General features: G+C 40.7%; 1 pseudogene across 1 annotated transcript; it reads right to left on the bottom strand.

The window, feature by feature from the left end:
• Positions 1-325: 325 nt before the first annotated feature.
• Positions 326-8,520, bottom strand: LOC308512116 (L-lactate dehydrogenase A chain-like; annotated as a pseudogene). Its single transcript has 4 exons — positions 8,506-8,520; positions 1,684-1,769; positions 1,185-1,408; positions 326-1,052 (listed from the first exon to the last, which is right to left on the bottom strand). The product of its transcript is annotated as an L-lactate dehydrogenase A chain-like (transcript).
• Between the last annotated feature and the right edge of the window lie 6,200 nt (positions 8,521-14,720).

Genomic DNA, 14,720 nt, shown 5'->3' with positions numbered 1-14,720 from the left:
AACAGTTATGCACATGACATGCAATATTAACTTTATACATTGGATCCCAGGATGTGATTGATTGGAGGAAAAAAAGTTGGAGTAGGCATGTTTGGTAAAGGAACCACAAGTTATATAACCCAGTGGACACACACACACACACACGCACACACACACATCTAGTTTGAAGGGCAACTGTAGTGTATGCAGCGTTGGCAGTGGCGCCGTTGAGGAGGTGGAACTATTTCACACAAGATAAGGATGGGCCAGCATCAGGACACAGAGGCAGGGTTTTATGAACTATTACTATTTCTACCTTTCGGAAAGTGATATTTTCAGCCACAGATCAGATAAAAGGGACAATATGCACAATCTCCAACTGAGATCCTGCTGTAGCCCAGGCAGTGAGGTGGTAGGGCATTAGAAGACTTGAAAACTGTCGCTCTTTCTGGATGCCCCAGTTATCTGCTCTCTTCTTCAAACGGGCTCTTCCTCAGGTGTCAGAGTCACCTTCGCAACATCAGAGGCTCCACTCTGTCCCAAGAGGAAGGAGCACTAAAGAGGATGTCTTCTTTTATTCCGTGGAGACCCTTAATCACGGTGGAGATTGATGCACCCGCCTACGATTCTTCGTCATACTTCCTGCCAAATCTGCCACCGACGGGCCAGTGGCCCAGGGTGTGTAGCCTTTCAGTTTGATCACCTCATAGGCACTTTCAGCCACCTGTTTGTGAACTTCTTTCCACTGTTCCTCATCTGCATCGCTGCCTAAATCAGGGTGCAGATCCTTTGGGGAGACACCAGCAACATTCACTCCAGTTCACACAGGGTCACTAGAATGTCCATGCTCCCCAAGCACCCACCCGTGACAGCTTAATGGGTGAACTCCCAGCCGCTCCCCCATTAGGTAATGGAACCAGGCTGAATCCAGATTGCAACCACTTCCAATAAATGGTTTTTTAGAAAGCCACTTATCTTCCAAGCCACATAGGTCACGATACCCACTGGGTTGGAAACAACAAGCAAATTGCAGGTGGGGTGTATTTCACATTAGGAATGAAGAAGTTAAAGATACTCATCCTGTCCTGGCTACAGAGGTAAAGGACAGCTAGACACTTCACATGCTTCTTCCCTTAGCTGATTTGAATCTATATCCTTTTCCTATAATAAATCATGATAATAACACCCCCCCCAATAATAAAGATGTTCATGTAATGCTGGACCAAATTAAGACGGCATTCTCCCTCATGTTGACGTGCCCCAGCTGTGGTAATAAACACTTGGAGTTTGCAGTCTCACTGTAGTCTCTGCAGTCACACTGTAGTCTCTTTTGGAGTTCTAAGGAAAAGGCTGCCATGCTGACACCCATCATCTCTCCCTTCAGTTTGTCTTTCGTGACATCAACAAGAGCAAGTTTATCTGCCACGTCCTTCATTTAGATCAGTGGTTCTCAACCTTGGCTGCACATTAGAATCACCTGGGAATCTTTTTAAAATCCTGATTTCTGGGCCTCATCCTCCAGAAATTCTGTTTCTTTGTTACTAATGTTGTTGCCGCTCCCCCCCGCCCCCCATAACAAAGAAACAGAATTTCCAGAGGGTGAGGCCCAGAAATCGGGATTTTAAAAAGATTCCCAGGTGATTCTAATGTGCAGCCAAGGTTGAGAACCACTGATTTAGATACTGATGGCTCAGGCCATCCAACAGCACCAGACCAATGACTGTAATCTTATTCTGGGGACTTCGTTCTTCCTTAAGCAGACTCACAGCTGCTTCTTGAGAGTTGCCACACTGGACTTAGAAACAAAAGAAATTTGAGTGCATGGCAGGTGGGCGTCGGTTGCACATAGTGTTGGATCCAGACCCGGTGGTAGCTACTCCGGTGCCCTCTTTCTGTTTTCCCCCACTAAATACTGCAGCACATATTCAGTATTTCTTTAGCAATGGTCTTTTTTTTTTTTTTTTTAAAAATATATTTTATTGATTTTTTACAGAGAGGAAAGGAGAGAGATAGAGAGAGTTAGAAACATCGATGAGAGAGAAACATCGATCAGCTGCCTCCTGCACATCCCCCACTGGGGATGTGCCCACAACCCAGGTACATGCCCTTGACTGGAATCGAACCCGGGACCTTTCAGTCCGCAGGCTGACGCTCTATCCACCGAGCCAAACCGGTTTTGGCAGCAATGGTCTTTTGTGGTATATTTTCTCAGTCTTTGTTTTGAATTGTTCCCCTCCCCCCCCATACCCCCCTTCAGTGATGGCTTAGTCAGATACATAATTCTGTCAGCAAATATCTTCCTTCCATTATCTTCTGGACTCTACTGTTGCTGATGAAAAATCTTCTGTAAATCCAAATCAATATTCTGAATTTTAAAAAGATATTCTTTTTGTCGTTTGCATTATGCCATTTTACAAAGTCGTGTTAATACATAGATTTTTAAAAAATCTTGCTTGAGACTTGGTGGGATAGTTCAATCTAAGGATTCATATTGTTCACCAGTTCTGGAAAATTCTTAGTCATTTAAAAATATTGCCTCTCCATTAGTCTTTCTATTTTATTCTTCTCAAACTCTGTTATTAAACTATGTACTGCTCTTTCTCAGTTTACTTTTTTTGCTTAAATGCTTTTTTGTATCCTGTATTTCATTATCTTTCTTTGCTACATTCTGGGTAATGTCTTCAGCTCTATCTTCCTATTCAGCATTTTTTCTTCATTTGTATCTAATCTGCTGTTTAAACTTTAAATGCTTTTATTTTCAATGACTATTTTATTTCTAAAAGATATATTTTGTTCTTTTTAAAATTTGTTTTTTTAATAGTGTATTTTTTCCCTTTATGGTTTCTATTCCATATTTTAGATTGTTAATCATTTTAAATATATATGTGTATATTTATAATACTTATAGTCTATTTTAGATAGTTTTATCTGTTTCAGCCTTTGAGAAATAGTTATCCTGTTTCTTGTTTCTGCTGAGTTTCACTGATGGTTGATCACTTCCTTCTGTGACATAAAATTTTTCAATGTGAGCCCATATTCTTTATGAAATTGTTGTCCGACTAGGTTCTAAGCATCCTGAATTTTAGAGGTATTGCGTTTGCCCCAAGTGGGCAATTTTAATGGCTTCACTGGTCTATAAACAATTTTTAATATTAGCTTCTTGACTTGGAGTGTCCACAGTATACCGGTGCTTTAATATTTCATGAGAAAAAAATTTTCACACCCAGAATCTCAGAGACAAGTGGAACGTGTATATAGTATGGGCTGACTCATACAAACAGGGAACATTTTATTTTTCTACCGTTGCAGCCTTCAGACCTGCTCTGTTGGATCTTCCTTTCCTTTTTCTTGTTCACATCATCTCAAGCCTATTTTAGCTTTCCACTCACAATCAGTTATTAGAAAAGTCTCATTTCAATAATTAGGACTCATTTTACAAATATTAGAAGTCCATAGGCGACTTCAAGTCTTACCCATGGCTTTCAGATTTATCTGGGGGAAGAGGGTCATGACCTACTTTTTTCTTTCTTCTGGTTCTTCCACTCCTTCCCTCCTTCTGGTCTTCTAGGATTAGGAAAGAGGAGAGAGGCTTAATGGAAACGGGGCTGAAGTCTTCCTCCTTGGTGCTGCTTTGCCTGACATTGGCTGGCCGTCATTCTCTACTATGGTAGCCATCCCAATACTGGCTCTTTCTTTGGGCATCTTTGTGGGCTCTTTTAAGGTCCCCTTGGGGTCCATTATACCTCATAGTTCCATGATGTGGGTGATGTGGTCTCTGCAAGACTTCTTGTGAATTGCATAGCTTCTTTTGCTGAGGCAGCCCTCTTGGGAGGAATACTTTCACAGTAGCTTGAATCCAGCGACCTTGCACATCACCAGCTCAGCCCAGTAGAGGCTGCTGTATTTAGTTAAAAGTTGGAGTTGCAGGCTGTCTTCCATTGCTGCCCCTTTTCCTTGTCCTGTCAGCACAGCTGATCCAAATCTAGAGAATCTTCCAGGCAAGAAGCAGGCACCAACCTCAGTTTGTATGCATCCTCCAGATTCTAAACAGCACGGTCAGTGCTTTCCCAAGAATAACGCTCTGCTCTGGTGCTCCAGGGTGGGCATCGGGCGGGGGTGAGGGGGTAGAGGGTTGCAGGGGCAATGAGAGGCTGGTTTCTCTTTATTCCACTGCAGTGTCCAGAGATGCTCCCCTTGGTGCCCACTTCACTTGATTTGGGAGGGAGTTGGGGGAAGCACATGGTGCCTCTAGGCTGCCTGTTTCTAGTCCTCTTCTTATGTAGCCTGAGTGGGGTGCTAGAGGGAGGGATCAAGGACCAGTTTGGCTACCTGTTATTCCTGGCATCCAGTGCCTCTGTTGTTTGAGGGATACTTCTCACTTATTGCTCTCAGGTTTGGGGCTTCAGCTGGAATTCTGAGATAAGGAAAGTCCCAATCAGCATCTTGTGATCCACATTTTCTTAGCTCTCCTTTGGGCATGTGGGTAGGGGTTTTAGACCCCCTTTTTTTTTTTAACGAGGATTAATAGTTCTAGGTTCTCAGGTTTATGCCAGGGTCTCAGTCAACCCTTTGGTTTTGTGGGGTCCTCTAGCTCTGTCTCCTGTTTTGTTTAGGGGTTAGAACTCCACCCCTGACCTGTGGGCCTCTCAACCCCACATCACCCAGAGCTATCCCAGCTGTTAATACCCCAGCTCATTAGTCAGCTTTAAGTTCTCTCTTCCTTCCTGGGGCTCAGCTCATATTGTTCAGCATTTCTTTGCATCATAAAAAGAATGAATTCCCCATTTTTTGGTGGTCTAAGCTTGGGCTGCCATATTGCCAGAGCTGGATATTTGCATCTGTGCTGTATAGACCGCTAGTAATACCAGTCCTTCTATTTCCATCACAAGGATGTTGTCAGGACACAGAAGGTCCTGGGTGTAAACATGCTTTGAAAGTATTGATACATTTACAAAGATGGGATTATTGTAAATATACCTTTGCCTGGTTTGTTAAACCATTAACCTTCGAACTGGTCATTTAGTAAAACTATATTTATAAAGGGAAATGCTCACAAACTGACATGACATGATGCTGTCCAATAGTTTACCTCCTTTAAGTATCACTTCTGATTTATGACACCTAATGGTTTCCAGTCTATCTTTCTGGATTTACTCGTTTAGAGTATTTTAAACTTTCAGAATATTAGCCCATTATCCTTTTTTATATCATTGGACTTAGAAATATATATTAGATATTAATTAAAACTATATTTGGTACATTAGGTGGCTGTTACATAAATTATGTATATTAGGTGTATACCAGGTACATCAGGGTCACTCATTCTCCTTCCTTCACTTAGGGAACCAAAGATAGGACAGACTATCAATCATCAATCAATCAGTCAATGTTAAGTGAGTGCTTATTGTGAGTTTGGCACTGTAATAGCTCCTTGGCAGAGGCCATAAACAAACAAAACCAATTTTTGGCAACTATGTATTAGGTAGTAGATACCAGACAGACATACTCCTAGATGCACTGATGAATGAAATAGCCCAGCATCTGCCCTCCTGGAGCTTACATTGGAGCCACTGGCTGAGCTATATTTGAATTTCTCAGCGGTGGTAACATGGCACATTGTTACAACCACACTTGAGAAATGAATGAATACTCCAGGGTCTGGAAGTCTTGTTTAGTTTTTTATGGATCTGATACCCTGATCCCATCAAGGACCAAATTTTTATAAAAAGAAACCCTAGTCTAGAAGTTGAACAGCTTTTGGAATAAGGGAGTCAAACAGTATGTGAAAGAAGATGTTGTGGGTTTGAGTTGCTATCTCTGTGGCACTGAGGTTTATCTCTGATTGTCATCTCCCCTTTCTGTACCCTTCCCATTGAGGTGGAGCTTTCTCATCATCCTCAGGGATCCAAGGCTTTTGCTTTTACCTTTCCTTCCCTCTGGGAAGGCACACCCACAGATAAAAGACTCAGATCCCTGACAGAGCTATGCAGCACAGCACAGTCCCTGCTCATCCTGGCAGTCATGGACATACCTTGTGTGGGCTCTATGTCCCTGGAGGCCAACTTCATTGAGTGGGTGGGAGGACAATGGTTTCTCCAGGAGGAGTAGGGTCACCTGGACCCTGCTCAAAGGGAGGCTAGAATCAACTATTTACATTTTTATATAAATTTATTTTATTTCCTCTCTGAAGTATTTGCATTTTCAGGCTTTTGTCTAATTGTGAAATGAAAGACTTGATCTTTTCCCCAGGAATTCCAGTCATCAGCAAATAAGTTTAGGAAGAATTAGTTAAGACTAAAAACATTCTATGGATGATTTTCCTAAGCTTGTGGTTTCAAATTAAATCAGGCAAAAGATACATCTGTTGATTAATGGCCATTGGCACCAATTCAGTGCCAACAGGAATCCCCAATTTGGGGTGTGGCGAAGAAGGAAACTTTATTAGTAGCACAATTGTGATACAGCACGACCATGAGAACAGCACAGCTATGAACAGCTCAATAGTGTTACAGCTCAATTACGAAGCAGCATGGCTGTGAAGAAGCACTGTTGTGAGATGGCCCTGCTCTAGCCCAGCCAGGAAAGCGCAATTTTCAATCTTTGGTAGAAAGGGAAAATGTGCTCCCTAGGCCAGAGGGGAGCTGACTTATATAGACAGAAGTCCCCACCCTTGGACCTTGATTGGTTGGTCCTTATGAAATGAGGAGTCCAAATCCTTGCAGTTTGATTAGTCCAAAAGGCAATGCCTTGATTGGTTGATGAAGGTGCTGATGGGAAATATAGCCAGGCAGCTCTGATTTGACAGGGAACACCTCAGTCCTGTTGGTTGAAATATAATTTCAGGAACTCCTTTGTTAGGCTTGTTCAGATGCTGAGAACACAGAGCAGTGGGAGGCAGGTAGTTCAGTGCAGGCTTCTCCCTGAAGTGTGGTTTGTGTTAGAGCCCCATGTTTAGAGATGGCTGCTGGACTCTGTTTTTAAATTTGAGCCCAGTTAATCACCCGGAATCCTTCTTGATAGGTATCTTCTTTCTCAGGGTCCGTACATCTAAGATGACAAATACAGTAAGTTTCAGGTCCTGTGCTGATTCAGGACTGATAATGGAGTGTTTCATGTTGAAAGGATTCTGAACTATTGCCTAAGCTCAGGGGAAAGAGTGCAGTGATTGATTAGTGATGTCTTCCATTGACTAGGATGGAGGTGAGGAATGTATAGCACACCTACTACTTCGACCATTTTTAAAAATTGATTTCAGAGAGGAAGGGAGGAGAGAGATAGAGACATCAGTGATGAGAGAGAATCATTGATTGGCTGCCTCCTGCATGCCCCCCACTGGGGTCGAGTCCACAAATCAGGCACGTGCCCTGACCGGGAATCAAACCATGACCTCCTGGTTCATAGGTTGACGCTCAACCACTGAGCCATGCTGGCCGGATGGCCATTTCTTGTAAAGATGGACAGATGCTTAGGTTGTCTTTTATTTCAGCCCGCTGATTCAATCAGTATGTAAACAAACAGCTAGTTTAGTGGGAAAAAATCAGTTCATATGTGTATTTGGTATAATGTAGAAACAAAAAAGAAAAAACTTAACTCTTATAAATTCTGCTTTTCACTTTTTATTCCGCTAGATTGGTACATCATAGACATATATTTAAAGTTGAGTTAAATCCAAGAGCTTCTAAATTTCTTGTCTAATTTTCCTGAAGGAGTCACTAGACAGTACCTTATAGTTTCATCACACTGTCTTTCTAAATATTTTAAAATACATTTCAGTAAAACCTCAGAGGGAAGGTAAGGGAGGGTGGGGGTAAGAGGGAGAGATCAACCAAAGGACTTATATGCAAGCATATAGGCCTAACCAATGGACACAGACAACAGGGGGGTGAGGGCATGAGTGGGGGGGATGGGAGTAATGTGGGGATAAGGGCACATATGTAATAACTTAATCAATAAAATTAAAAAAATTAAAAAAGTCTTGCTATAGCCAGAATAAAAGCAATTTATAGTGACCAAAAAAACCAAAAAATACATTTCACTCTTATTACTTCATGTTATTCTCACTTGATCCCTGTGAGAGGTTTGTTTGTAGTGCATGGATGGGGAAACTGATGCTCAAGATGATTTGACTTGCCAAAGCTTGTCATGAGCAGGTGAGGGATTGGCCCGGATCCCTGGCCTTCCTCCTTTTTACCATGAACTTTCTGTGATTCCTTGGGGATCTCCAGGAAATTTAATTATTGTTGATATCCTCTCTCAGGGGCAGGAGACTGTATTTTGGCAAATGACTCAAAATAGCATCTTTGCTCTGCTTAAGAGGTTGCCTTTTTAGCAGCAGGTTGATAAATTAGACCCCACTGCTTCGATAAAATACTTTGGGGTTTATAGGATGGAAAATTTTGTTTGGAAATGAAAATAGCCCATAGTCACTCGTACCCTGAAGTTGTCAGATGATACTGTCTGAGTCACCCCTCACCATCTTCTGGCACTCGCTGGGGGTGGGGGTGGGGCTCCCTGAGGCTCACCTACCTTGGTCTTGGCCATATTTGGCTTTCTAGAGCTTGTTGGCTTTGGAAGTGCCTTTCAACCTGCCAACACCCAAGTGGAGACCCAGATCCGCATGCATTTAAATGGCCTAGCTGTGGAGAGAGCTCAAGTGGAGATATCCAAGGGATGTGGGGCTATTTAGTTAACATAAATCAGCTCTCCGAGTGTGAGTATCTAATGCATTCCTTTGGTTATAAACAGTTTAGTGTCTTGACAGCCAACATCTTCTCACCCTGGTCCTTCCTAGCACAGACCTCCATTTGGATTTGTTTCTACAATCAGACACTTTGATGATTGCAAGGCATGGTAAGGGGCCTTTCTGAAGAATAATAAGCTATTGTATATCAGGCCCTTCCTCCTAGAGTGTTTCTGCTCAATGGGTACAAGCAGACTCTCTCTGGTACTTTGCTAAGTATATTACATAACCATCCCATTTAATCCTCACCTCCAATTCACGAGGTAGGAACTGCTATTAATCAGTTTACAGGAAAGAAAACTGAGCTTAGGTAATTTGTCTAAGACCACACAGCTAATAAATGGTAGAGCTGAAATTTGAACTTAGCCTGCTTTCTGAGCCCTTGCTTTTAAAAAGCCCTGCCATGATTATATTGTTTCCTTTCTAATTTGGATAGTTTGCTGTTGGATTTTTGAGATGTTTCTTGATAGTTTAAATAGCAGCCCCCATGCTGGCAGAATAGGCCTGTGGATCTGCTCAGCCCTCCTCTGGCAGGAGGAAAGTTTGGATTAGGAATGTGTGTCATCATGGAGGTGGTGTCAGCATGATGGCCTGGTCCCAATCTCAGATTTAGACCAGCGAGAACCAGGGTCCCAGAGTCATGGTTTGCACTCTGCTTCAGGTTTCTCCTGGGGAGTGGTTGTGCCAGGGCTTGTGCTTGGCAGGGAATTGTTGTGGTATAAACAGGGATTGGTATATTTAGAAATAATCTCTAGGGATTGTCATATGTCTACATGCTCAAGAGATAAAAGTCAGGAAGGTGGATCAGTAAGAAAATACTTGGATTGACATCTAGTTGACACAGTGGCTCTTTCCCAGGGATACAGGGCAGCCTGATGCATAGGGCCAATTTTAGAGTCTTCTTTATCTGTTTGGAATTGTCGCTATCTGCACTGCAGTAAAACAAGACTAGCTGGGTCTGCCTTTCTTGACTGGAAAAACATCATCACATGGGCTTGCCTTAGTTTTAGTTTTTTCCTAACACATGTCGTGGGACTCTGTTTTCTCTCCCCAACCCACCCGCAGATGTAACTTTCTGATTCACTGTTTCATTTAGGGCAGACATTTGTAGAGCAATGTCAAGAGGGGCTGTTTTCACTTCGGATATTACTCATATTTAATGTTCTTGCTTTGAATGTATTCCAAGAGGCTACAGTAAATAAAGGAGTGTGCATACATCCATGCAGGAGTTCATGAAGGATAAACCACATTTCTTTTCCTTCTTTCTTCCCCTCCTCTCCCATCTCCTCCCCTCCTTTACTGTTCCCTCCCCACTCCTTCCTACCTGCTTTCCTTCCTTCCACTATATATTTTTTTTACATCAGGTTTCTTGATGCATATTTTACATATGGTGAGGTTCACCTTTTACGCAGACAGTCCTGTAACACAATAGTCATGCTATAAATCATTTATAAAGATCCCTCATACCTCATTTATTCAGTACTCTCTCCATCCAAGGTCTTTGGCAATCACTGATCTGATTTTGCTTCTTTACATTTTTCCTTTCTCAGAATGAATAAATGATAAATTAAATCATGTAGTATATAACTGATGTGAGTGAGTGGCAGGCTAGATTTGGCACATGGGCAAAAATTTGCCAATCCCTTTTTTAAGGGATCAGCTAGAAATGTATTCTTCTATTTTACATAGAATTTACCCAAGAGAAATAAAAATATATGTCCACATAAGAAACTATATAAGAAAATATATAGTAGCCTGATTCCTAACAGCTTCAAACTGGAAATCACCCAAATGTTCTTCTATTGTGAGTGGGGAAACATTGTAGAGCATCCATAGAATGGAATACCACTTAATATCGAGGAAGGACTGATTTACTCAACAACATGATATGCCTCTAAACCTTCCCCTGTATACATATTATTGATTTCAGAGAGGAAGGGAGAGGGAGAGAGAGACAGAAACATCAATGATGAGAGAGTCATCAATTGGCTCTCTCCTGCCTACCCTATGTTAGGGATCAAGCCTGCAACCTGGGCATGTGCTCCAACTGGAAATCAAACTGTAACCTCCTGGTTCATAAGTGGACACAACCACGGAGCCACACTGGCCGGGCAGACCTTCCACTATATTTTTAATTCAATAGACAAAACATTTCTCTAAGAGATAGGAAAGGGCAACAGAGATTATAGCTCTAGCACCATATATTTTGCAGTCATAAAGTTATTTGCCTCTGGCCTTTCTTCCAAGTTTGATTCATATTTATTCTAGAATCAAATACACTGATATTGGGATCAAGGCTGATTTTTAGAAGATGATTCATTTAAAGTGAACTCCTGCTTTATATCTTTATATAATAGGACTTCTTAAGTGGGATATCTATTAGGAAGGCCCAGGAAACCTGTTCTTGGTACATGCAGCTGCTGTGTCTGAAGGACACAGGGTTGTGTGCTACAGTATGTAGTTTTCACTGAAAGGGAAATCAAAATATGGAGCCTGATTCCTAACAGCCTCCACTCTGAGGCTGTATATATCAGGCTACTATACATTTTCTTATATAGGTCCTTACATGGACATATATTTTTATTTCACTTGGGTAAATGCTATGTAAAATAGAAGAACACATTTATAGCTAATCCCTTAAAAGAGGGATTGGCACACTTTTTCCCATGTGCCAGATCTAGCCAACCACCCATGGAATCGAGGAGAGGGACAGAAGTACTTGCTGGGGAAAGACGACCTATCCTGATCTGGAACAGACTCTCAACTAGATTTAGGTTGTGTGAACTAGCTGAAGTTTAATGTTTTAGCACCAAGGCTGACAGGTGTTCAATAAAACACGAACATGCCCCCCACTCAAACGGTGAATGGACTTAGATTTAGGATGTGTATCTTTTATGATCAATTGGGAAATTTAATTTAGGTACAACTAATAGCTGTGTGTGTGAGTGTGTGTGTGTGTGTGAGTGTGTGTGTGTGTGTGTGTGTGTTGGTGAGAGTTTTGCACATTTTGTTTAAATGTGAACAAATTTAAATTTTGTTCAACCTTCTAGGCACGTGTTTCATATTGGGGATATGTCATATATAAAAGTGATATTGGGGTTCAGGCTTTACAATTAATTGTAGATACCTCTTTCATTTCACTTTTCTTCTGCCTTTTTCAAGAGAAAGAGGAGACATTTATGTATGGATAGTCTTAGGTACATAATGTTATATATTATCATTTTTTTAATTTTTATTACTTTTTAAGAGGAAGGAGTGTGGTTTTGACTGGAGGGGTTTAGTGGATTCTAGAAATAAAAATAGCCATGATTCATTGACTCTCCAGTGTGGGCTAGTTCTTATATCAGGAACTTCATGTGAATTGTATAATTTAAGTCTCAAAACAGTCCTGTGTCATAGATAATGTGTACTTTTAACTGCACAACAGAGAGAATAGGTTCAAAATAGCTAAGTCCATGATGAATGAGAATTATGGCCTCATAAGATTTGGAGGAGCTGGAATGGAGCCCTTGCACAAAGCCCAGAACTTTAAAGAGTTTCCTGTACAAGAAAGGGAGAAAAGCCCTGCTTATTGGTCTGGAAGACAGTAAGGAAGCGTGCTGTCTGTCCTGGGGCTTACTGTCCCACATGTAAGAGAGAAAGACTCTATGTCTGTACCACTCACAGGTATGGAGTTTGACTTCATGCTATGCACCTTTCACAGGAACTTTAAGAGTTAAAAAATGACATTAAAAACTATATTTTGGACATAAAAGTGTAATGTGGCATATTCTGTTAAGGATTAAATTGTGCCCCCCTCCCCAATTTCTGTATTGAAGCCCTAAGTGATGGTATCTGGAGATGGGACCTTTGGGGGATGATTGGGTTTAGATGAGATCATGATGGTGGAGCTCCCATGATGGAATTAGTGCCCTTGTAAGAAAAGACAGTGGAGCTCTGTGAGGACTGCTACAAGCCAGGAAGAGAGCTCTTGCCAGAAACCAATCAGGGTGGCTCCTTGATCTTGGACTTCTAGCCTCCAGAATTGTGAGAAAATAAATTTCTTTTGTTTAAGTCACTGAGTCTATTGTATTTTGTTATGGCAGCCCAAACCAACTAAGACATATACAATGGAATGTTATCCAGCCTTAAAAAGGTGGAAATCCTGCCATATATTACAACACAGATAAACCTTGAGGACGTTTTACTAAACGAAATAAGCCAGATACAAAGAGTCAAATACTGCATGGTTCCACTTATACGAGGTACCTAGAGTAGTCAAACCCATAGAAGCAAAAAGTAGAGTGGTGGTTGCCAGGGCCTGGGGGAGGAGGTGGGGGTTGTTCACTCGGTTAGAGTTTCAGTCATGCAAGATGAAAAGTCCTAGAGGTCTGCTGCATAGCAGTGTGCATATAGTTGGCACTACCGTACACTTAAAATGGTTAGGATGGTAACTATTATGTAGGCATTTTACCACAATAAAAAAACCTAGATGGAGAATAATTAATGCACATATGCTCCTCAAAAATAAACACAAACAATGCTAAAGCAGAGTTCTGCAGTTCAGGGCCCTCAACACTTTCATAAAACAAGCAATCCTGCCTGAAGAGGAACTAACAGCAAAAATTATAAACCTCATAACAAAATAAACTTCCATGAGGAAGAGCCAATAGATATAGCAGAAGTGATGATTAGTGCCCCAAGAACTAAAATAACAGGGCAATTTGAGGAGACTATAAAGTAATTTGTTTAAAAAGTTAGAAGAGATAAAAAAGGAATAGAAAGCACAATAAAAGAATAGTACTCTCTGAAAAAGGAAATTTGAAAAAAAAAAAAAGGTCCTAATAATTCTAGAACTGAAAAACACAGCCATTGAAATAAATAACTTAATGAGTGGGTGAAACATTAGGTAAGAAATGGTAGAAGATAAAATCTGTGATTTGAAGTTAAGACCTGATGAAATGGCCCAGAATTTAGCACTGAGAGGTAAAATATTGAATCTATGAAAGAGCAATTGAGAGAATTGAAGGACAGAATGAAAAGTTACAATATATGTCTAAATGGAGTTCTAGGAAATAGTAGAGAGAATGGTGAAAAAGCATTATTTTATAAGATAATGCCAAGAATATTCGAAAATTTAAGAAAGATATTGATTTTTAGATTGCGGCAGCACACTGAGTATTGAGTAGGGTAATTAAAAAATAGCTACAGCAAGACACTCAATGTAGAAAACTGCTAAATTGTTAAAGAAAATGAGAAAACCTTAAAAGCAAGCAGGGAGAAAAGACATCATCTGTCTACAAACAGCAGACTTCATCAACCACAATAGACAGTGGACAATGAAATATCTTCAGAGTGCTCAGTGAATATCAAACTAGAATTCTATACAAAGCTAGATTGCCATGCAAGAGTTAGGATGAAAAGACATTTTTTCATATCAACAAAGACTGAGAGCATTTACCTTTAAAGCGCTCTTTCAGCAAGCAACACATTTAATAAAGATGTTTCCTTCTCTCCCTCTTCCTTCCTTCCTTCCTTCCTTCCTTCCTTCCTTCCTTCCTTCCTTCCTTTCTAGAAGACTAAGATTTAAGATTTAGGGTGATTTGAAAATAAGGAGGCTTTAAATATTGAACAACAATAAGGTCGAAGATTAGTGATATTTGGGGGGTGGGTGAAAATATCAGGATTAAATGCATTCTAAGGTCCTGATATTTTTCAGAGAAATAAGAAAGTATTATCTAAATTATTTCCTAATTTAAAACAAAAGAGAGAAATATCCAGACGTTGATCCTTGGCCATCCATCATTACCACTAAAATAACAACCAACATATACTAAATTCTTATTTGTGCCAAGGTATTTCATTTATGTTATTTCATTTAATTTTACAGCAACCACATTAAAATGGTCATGTTCCCATTTTGAGAGGTCAGAAAGCAGGGGACATATTAACCTTTGTATTCCTATTACTCACATTAATATACGACAGGAGTATGTGTTCAGGAAATGTGGGTGAGCCAAAC

The sequence above is a fragment of the Myotis nattereri genome (assembly GCF_964212035.1).
Source record: "Myotis nattereri genome assembly, chromosome: 2".
NCBI lineage: Eukaryota > Metazoa > Chordata > Mammalia > Chiroptera > Vespertilionidae > Myotis > Myotis nattereri.
Note: the sequence above shows the minus strand (reverse complement) of the source record. Positions and strands in the feature narration are given on the sequence as shown.